The sequence below is a fragment of the Neopelma chrysocephalum genome, unplaced genomic scaffold (genome assembly GCF_003984885.1).
Source record: "Neopelma chrysocephalum unplaced genomic scaffold, ASM398488v2 Primary Assembly neopelma1_25, whole genome shotgun sequence".
NCBI lineage: Eukaryota > Metazoa > Chordata > Aves > Passeriformes > Pipridae > Neopelma > Neopelma chrysocephalum.
In genome coordinates, this window is record NW_020897694.1 from 16,789,015 (window position 1) to 16,797,393 (window position 8,379).

Sequence of the window (8,379 nt, forward strand, 5' to 3'; positions counted from 1 at the left end):
TCCCTTTCCTTCCTGTTGCCCTCCTTTTCTGCGTGTTGCCATTCTTTCCTCCCATTTCATCCCTTTCCCCCTTTTTTCTCTTCTTCCTTTAACATAGCTGAATTTTACCTGTAAGTATTAGAACCAGCAGCAATGGGAGCCTTGCTGAGGAGTTGTGGGGCCTGCAGGGTGTCTCTGTGCTCTGGGACTGCTGCATCTGCAGCTGGTGTCGAGTTTGATGGGGCTGAGAGGGAACAACCACCTCTGTTTGTGCCAGTCTGATTGCCCCAGACCCACCAAAGGGAATGGCTTTAATAAATACAGGATTTCCCCAGAGGGCTGCATCAAGTTGTTTTTTGCCATCCCAGTATCTGGTTCTGACTGTCCCTGGTTTGAATTCTGCAGTTTTTTTCAGCAGAAAAATAGTCTGAAGACAACCTGGATGCACCCCAGGTCTAAGCATTGGCACCTCATTGATTATGTCTTGGTGCGTCGGAGAGATGTCCGCGATGTCCTCCACACCCGCGTGATGCCCAGCGCAGAATGCCAAACAGACCATCGGCTTGTGCGCTGTAAACTCAACTTCATTCTCAAATTCAAACCCAAAAGGGGCAGTATCCCAAGGAGAAGACTTCAAGTTAACGATCTCCAATCAGCCACAGTAAGAGAAAGATTCCAGACAAATCTTCAAACCAGGCTCGAAAACCATCCCACAAATCCTGCAGATTCCTCTCCTGAAACAATTTGGCATCATATTAAAAGCTGCATCCTGCAATCCTCTGAAGAATCCTTAGGGTTCTCCCTCAAGAAGAACAAGGACTGGTTTGATGAAAACAATCAAGAAATCCAGGACTTGTTGAGGAAGAAGAGAACTGCCCACCAAGCACACCTTGCACTGCCATCCTGTCACGCAAGAAAAATAGCCTTTCGTCTTGCATGCAGCAAGCTCCAACAGAAACTCCGTGACATCCAGAACAAGTGGTGGACCGATCTAGCTGCAAAAACTCAACTATGTGCAGATACAGGGGATCACAAAGGATTCTATGAGGCCCTGAAAACAGCATATGGGCCTACGTACCAAGTCCAAAGCCCACTACTCAGTGCAGATGGTCAAACGCTTCTGACAGATAAAACCTCCATTCTGAATCAATGGTCTGAACACTTTCAGACTCTTTTCAGCACCAACCGTGTAGTACAAGACTCAGCAATTCAGTCCATCACACAACAGCCGGTGAAATTCGAATTGGATACTGCCCCCACTTTAGGAGAAACCCTCAAGGCCATACAGCAGGTGAAAATCGGCAAGGCAGCTGGGGTTGATGGAATTCCACCCGAAGTCTGGAAACATGGGGGCCTTGCACTCCATGCTAAATTTCATGAGCTTGTGGTGCGCTGTTGGGAACTAGGCGAACTACCTTCAGACCTTCGTGATGCAGTCATCATCACCTTGTATAAGAAGAAAGGTACTAAATCTGACTGCTCAAATTACCGTGGTATTACTCTGCTCTCCATTGCTGGCAAAATCTTGGCAAGAATACTCCTGAACAGACTAATACCCGCTATAGCAGAAGAAATTCTACCTGAAAGTCAGTGTGGCTTCAGAGCCAACAGGAGCACCACAGACATGATATTTGTTCTCAGACAACTGCAAGAGAAGTGTAGGGAACAGAACAGAGGTCTCTATGTAACCTTTGTCGACCTCACCAAGGCTTTCGATACTGTGAGCAGAAAAGGTCTTTGGCAGATTTTGGAACGTTTAGGTTGTCCCCCCAAGTTCCTTAAAATGATCATCTCACTTCATGAGGATCAGCATGGCCAAGTCAGATATGGCAACACACTTTCTGAGCCCTTTCTAATAAAGAACGGTGTGAAACAAGGCTGCGTTCTCGCTCCTACCCTATTCACAATCTTTTTCAGCATGATGCTCCAAAGGGCCACGGCAGACCTCGATGATCAGGACGGTATCTACATCCAATATCGTACTGATGGAAGCCTATTCAACCTAAGGCAACTGAAGGCCCACACCAAGACCCTAAACCATCTTGTCCGGGAGCTGCTTTACGCTGATGACGCTGCCCTTGTTGCCCACACAGAAGCAGCTCTGCAGCGTTTAACATCCTGCTTTGCAGATGCTGCTGAGCTCTTTGGGCTGGAAGTCAGCTTAAAGAAGACTGAAGTTCTCCATCAACCTGCACCTCAGGAAGTCCTCCATCATCCCCACATCACCATCGGCCAGTCAGAACTCAAATCAGTCCAACAGTTTAATTACTTAGGCAGCCTCATCTCCTCAGATGGTAAGATCGACGGGGAGATAGATAATAGGTTAGCGAAGGCATATAGTGCTTTTGGAAAACTCCATAAAAGAGTATGGCGTAATAAACACTTGAAGAAAAGTACCAAGATCAGTGTTTACAGAGCCATAGTGCTGTCTACTCTTTTATATGGTTCCGAATCATGGGTCATCTACCGCCACCACCTGCGTCTCCTAGAACGCTTCCATCAACGCTGCCTCCGTACAATCCTGAACATCCACTGGTCAGATTATGTGACCAATACATCTGTTCTTGAACAGGCAGCAATCACAAGTATTGAGGCCATGTTGCTGAGAACGCAACTGCGCTGGGCAGGGCACGTCTCCAGGATGAAGGACCACCGCCTCCCTAAGATCCTGCTTTATGGTGAACTTGCCTCCGGCTGCCGCAAGAGAGGAGCTCCTAAGAAAAGATACAAGGACTCCCTGAAGCAACAACTCAGCCTCGGGCATATTGATCACCATAACTGGTCTACTCTGGCCTCCAATCGGGAGGCCTGGAGACAGACCATTTATAACGCTGCTGATGCTTTTGAGAAGGCACGCAGGATCACTCTTGAGGAGAAAAGACAACGCAGAAAGAATCGAGCCTTGCAGAATATACCATCTAAGGAGTCTTTCTGCTGTGTCTTTTGCAACCGGACGTGTCTATCTTGTATTGGCCTTTTTAGCCACCAACGCGCTTGCAAGAAACGTGGGTAGAGTCCTTCCCAAATCTTCGTTCGCGAAGCCTAGCCATGTATTAGAACCAATTTGTATCTAACCAGTATGCAGTCTGAATATTTTTTTTTCCTTTTTGTCCTAGAGAGGAAATTCTCAAAACAATGCCTCTCTGGCTAACACGGCAAAAGACCAGAGACAACCATGCTAATATACATGGGCAGAACAACAGCATTAGGAACTGAAATGTGCAGGACTTCAACAAACTCACAGTTCTCCAAATATTTAGAGCAGGGAGCTTCCCCAAAGTCAACCAGTGCTCCCTAGGCAAGGAAGCAAAAGGCTGTTCTGGGAAATTACAAATGCTGTTGATTAATACCATTGATTTTTGATTTAAACTGATTCAGTAACCTGTGAGAAAAAGGAATTGTTTTCTTGGTGTTGCCTTCATGCATAAAGCTTTAGATAGCACAATATCTGAGTAATAGGCACCAGAAACAGATATCACTGATGGCATAATTATTCATTTACTGTAGTTTCAGATTTATCAGCCCATAAAGTACATGGATTACTGCATGTTCCATGGTGTTAACACAGTTAGGGCAGTTTGATTTCATCTAAACATATTAAAATCAATGCTCAGTGTTTGATTTAATTTCAAGTACATATACTATCCAGGGTTCTCGAGATGTGGAAAGTAGTTTCTTAGTGAAATGCATATTTCATAGTGTCTGTCCATTATTTGCCTACAAAGAGATATATCAATTGAGAAAGCTGGTAACGAACCACAAGTCACTCAATGAAGCATCAAAGAACAGTAAATGAGAATTTTTTGCTGTCAATTCAAATTCAGTCCAAAGCAGTTTACTTTATTATTTTGTACAAAGTTATAAAACAGCATTTGGAATTTATTCTCTTTCCTATGACCTTTTGTGGTTTTTTTTCTTTTAAAATGTAAAGTACTGTAAATGTAGCTTCCAGTTCCAGGAGTATTTAACTGAAGACTACTATGCTAGCTACATCAGAAGATATTTTTTTTTAACGCAAATGCTTGACATCATCCGTGATTATAGCATTTAGATCAACTTCTATTTATTGCAGACCTTTTCTGTTCTGATTTCTGTTATTTCTACAACTACATTTTTGTCTCTCTATTGTTTCTAATTACCCTTTTTATAATCTCCATGCCTTACTTCTATTTTTATCCTCTTCAGGTCTCGTGTGCTTTTTCTCACTGTTGACCAATCTTACCTTTTGTCTTTTGTGACACTATCAATGAATATACTTACCCATCTGCTCCTTGAAACAGTTGCAATGACATACATTCTTGCCTGCTTAAATATTGCCTGTGAATAAAAAGCATTATTTTACAAGTTCTTCATCTATTATGTCCCTCTGGCTCATGTATGGGTGACTTACGTGCATCCTTTTTACATTATTTCACATCTATATATGACAAGTATGACTGGATTTCCACTGTATGTAATGTGAAAAAGCAGAGTAAGTGCATGATGTTCCTACTGTTAGAACCAGAGGTAGTTCTGATATCTAAAAAGAGTTGAAACTTGGAGAAGAAAAAAAAGGGTGGAGGGTAGGATACAGATATTTGAAATTAGGTCGCATATTTCTGATATTTAACCCTTTATAAAATGTTTGTTGTGTAAAGAGGATCTTCTTCAAAACATTTTCACTTCCAGAAGCCTTTGATGACTATAGCTGCTGTGACTTGGAAATTATTGATCATTTTCGGTATTAAAAATACTTCAAGCAAATGACATTTGAGTAGGTAAGAGCAAGTAGAACAGAACTACTGTATATAGCAGTTTAGTCTTACATTGCAATGATTCATTTAGCATTCATCAGGTTTGTTTAGGAAAAGAGGAAACTTAATTATTTTGAAGCTTTGATGAAGTTTACATTGTTCTTTAACTGAGGTTTAAAGTGATTAATGAAAAAATATCGGTTGTAGGAGTTGCATGGACAGTAATACTATAAGGAACTGATGACACCAATTCACACATCTCAGGTTTAAAATGTGGGAAACATGGGACTGTGCAGGTCATGGTTTGATCACTTTCTGAATGTACTATGGTCTTCTTTCTGAAATATGTCATTATATTCTTTTAATTTCTTTCTTCATTTAATTTTGTGATATTTCTTTAAGCCCCTTTCTCTAGCCTGTTAAGATCCAACTGAATGGCTGCCCCTCCAGTATACTGACTGTGCTTCCTGTTTTGAGATCATTCATGAACTTTTTGAGGATGTCTTCCACCTCATTGGGATGACAGTCAAGATGTTATTAGGTCTAGCATGAAGCCTTAAGGAATACTACTTGTAACCAGATACCTCTTGGATATTGTACTACTGGTCACTACTCTTGGAGTCTGGCCATGTCATATCCATGGCACGAGTCATATCCAGTCATATTTTTATGACCTAGGTGAGTACCATATCCACTGTACTTCACACTTCTGATTTGAAAATCTTGGCATATAGCATTAGGAATGTGTAGTCTTTAGGCTGAGATTCTTCAAAGCTCTCACATAAAACCAAGAAAAAACCCCCCAAAAGCATATAGGAATAGCAGCCCCAAATCAGAATAAAATAAAATCACTCTATGGTGCTGGAATTGTGATGTAATTTCAATGAATGGCCATGCTATGGGGGAATTAAAGAGGAAAAAATATTTTGTTTGCATTTCTGCCGTAATATGCTATGTATCACAACAGTCGTTTTCTGTACATTAGCAGTGATAAAATTTTCACTGCTTTTATTACACTGAAAATTAGTGTCTGATTTTCCTTTATTTGTGTAAAGCTCTTCTGAAAATGGTCTTAACATTAGCAGAAACACTTATAACACTCCATAAAGTTGAACTGTTTCATACACAGCAACTCTTTTCAGCATTTGAACCTTTTTGTTTATTTTTAATGTAGTAAGTAGCAATATTTACACTGTTTGTGTCAACGATGGGTTACTTTTTTCTATTTTGCAGTTTGACCATGTATATATTCTGTAGCATTTCAGTCTACATGGGTTTTAACTCAGATTTGTTAAAATCAGATACACAAAAAAATTACAATAAGAAAAGGAACCAAGGGATTTATACATTAGTGTCAGGCTGAGCACCAGGATAGCCTTTTGAGCTCACTCTCAAACTATGTTTACACCACATTCATGCAGTGAATCTGGGCCCATGATGGTGAGGCCCAGGTGCAAAGCACAGGAGATGCTCCTGCCTATGCAAGTGCAGCAGCTTGGGAAGGGGTAAGGCACAAGTGTCTGCTTTGACTGCTTCTCTGCCTGCTGAGGGGTTCTGGGGAGCATCCTGTCCATTGCTGTGCTTAAGAGTCCCTGTGAATGGCCCTATAGCAAAGGTCCACATCAGAAGCTTGAAATTGCAGTGGACTCACAGTTGTTCCTTGCAGATGGTAGAGACTGTCTTCTACCTTTAATATGCAATGTATAGAAAAGAAAGTGGTATTACATATTTTCAGCTTCAGAGCTTCATACTCTGTTTTTTTCTTATTCTTCAGTGTGCAACTCTTCACACCTTGCCAGGGATATGTTGGTTAAATCCTTTATTTAAAACTAGCTGATTTTATGGAGATATTTCCTTTCATGTTAATGAGGAAAATGACAGGGAGATCCAGTTCTACCATTTTTAAGGCTCTAGTACTTAGAAGAGGCAGTACATCTGTGATGTATTATTTATTAAATTATATATTATGATTCTTTTGTGCGAACAAATCAAAATTGACTGTTTTGCCAATATTAATTCCCCACTGGCGGATCTCACAGTACAGTCTCTTCCGGGGACAGGTCCAGTTCCTCAGGGAAGTAAATAACTCAATGATTTACTGATAAAGCCACCCAGTATATATATCACCTATGTCTCATACATCACTGTCACAGGCAACAGCTTGCCTTGCTAAGTAATTCTCTGTTGCTCTTTTTGGACTTCTTTCTCATGTAATCAGGTCATTCTACAAAATAATTTTGCTCATGCTTATATGACTGCAGTTCAATAAACCTGACTATAATGGTTGTTGTTGTGAAGTAATAGATAGCTTATCATTGGAAAAAAAATTGTTGATCGCTGTCAGTAACTGTGCTGTGAATTCTCCTCATGAATTCCAGGATGGTTCTCTGAATCCTTTAAAACCTTTTAAGGTTTCTGTTCTAATGAGACATGTTCAAAGTCAAGGACTAGTACTTACATTTTAAAGATTAGGATTAAAAACTAGATGATCTAAAACTAGATATAAACCGCTAGATTAAAAAAATGGTTAGGTATTTCAAAAACGTAAGTGCTTTAGTTTTGAGACTACCCTCTAAAAAACTCCATGGACCAGCTAAAGATGCTTACCATCCTGTCAATAGGTGCAGGAAAAGTTATAACCAAGTTCAGAGAAATTTCCACATTATTTATAGTTCAGAATTGCTTCAAAGAAATGTTGCTCTAAATTGGAGAGGGATTACAATTGCTGATCTCAGCAATAATGCTTGGATTCACAACACCTGAAGGCACTACACTGACCTACAGCAAGAGCAACCTAATCAAAATCCAGGATCTGAGCTTACTTTTCCTGAATTCTGAAAACAGCAAGGGTGAAGGGAGAGTGTTTTCTACTTAACTGAATGCATTCAGTATTCTTAATTCATTGCACCCAGGAATGGTATCCTACATAACTTCAGGTATTCCCTTAAAATGACTCAACTGAGAGTGTAGTCAGAGACTTTTTGCACTCTGAGTGGAGAGATGAGCCCCTCTATGAGGCAATTCAGACTAGCTGATTTATGGCTGTGGCCTTCTGAGGCTTGGGAGCACTGGGACAAATGCCTTTTCAAGACTTTGCACACTCTTGTCTCCACTGGAAATAAGAGTATCTGGATTGCCCAAGTCAATTTGGATTTGTTTTTACAGCCCCAAGGGACAGTGCTGGTAATCTGTGAGGGGCATAGGGCAGTTCAGGCCCTGTCTTTTCAGTTAAATACATCAAGTATACTAAATAGTCTGTGCTGTGTTTACCTGAGTTTGCCTCTTGTTATCCTCATATAGCATTGCTTGCAACTTGAAGAGGATAAGTTTAATTCTACACTATAGTAGATCTTTTATGCTGCCTCCCTCATCCCTTAAGGAATTCCCCAACTGCTTGATAGTTCTCCTGAGCTGCTTAAATCCTAGGGTTGCTGTAGACCTTAGATACTAGAGTTTTTGCACCTCTGGGTATCACAGGCCTAAAAGATAAGTGAAGGTTGGGAGACCAGTCTAAGTGCAGTGCCTGCCTTGTCCACCCCTCTGAATTGCTAACATGTTCCACAGCTGTATTTTGGGCTCCTTGGGTGACGTCTCCCCAGTCACCTTTGTTGGAAGGCACTATCTGTGAGCAATATGGGCTGCAGTCTGTTGATGCCATTTGATCTTG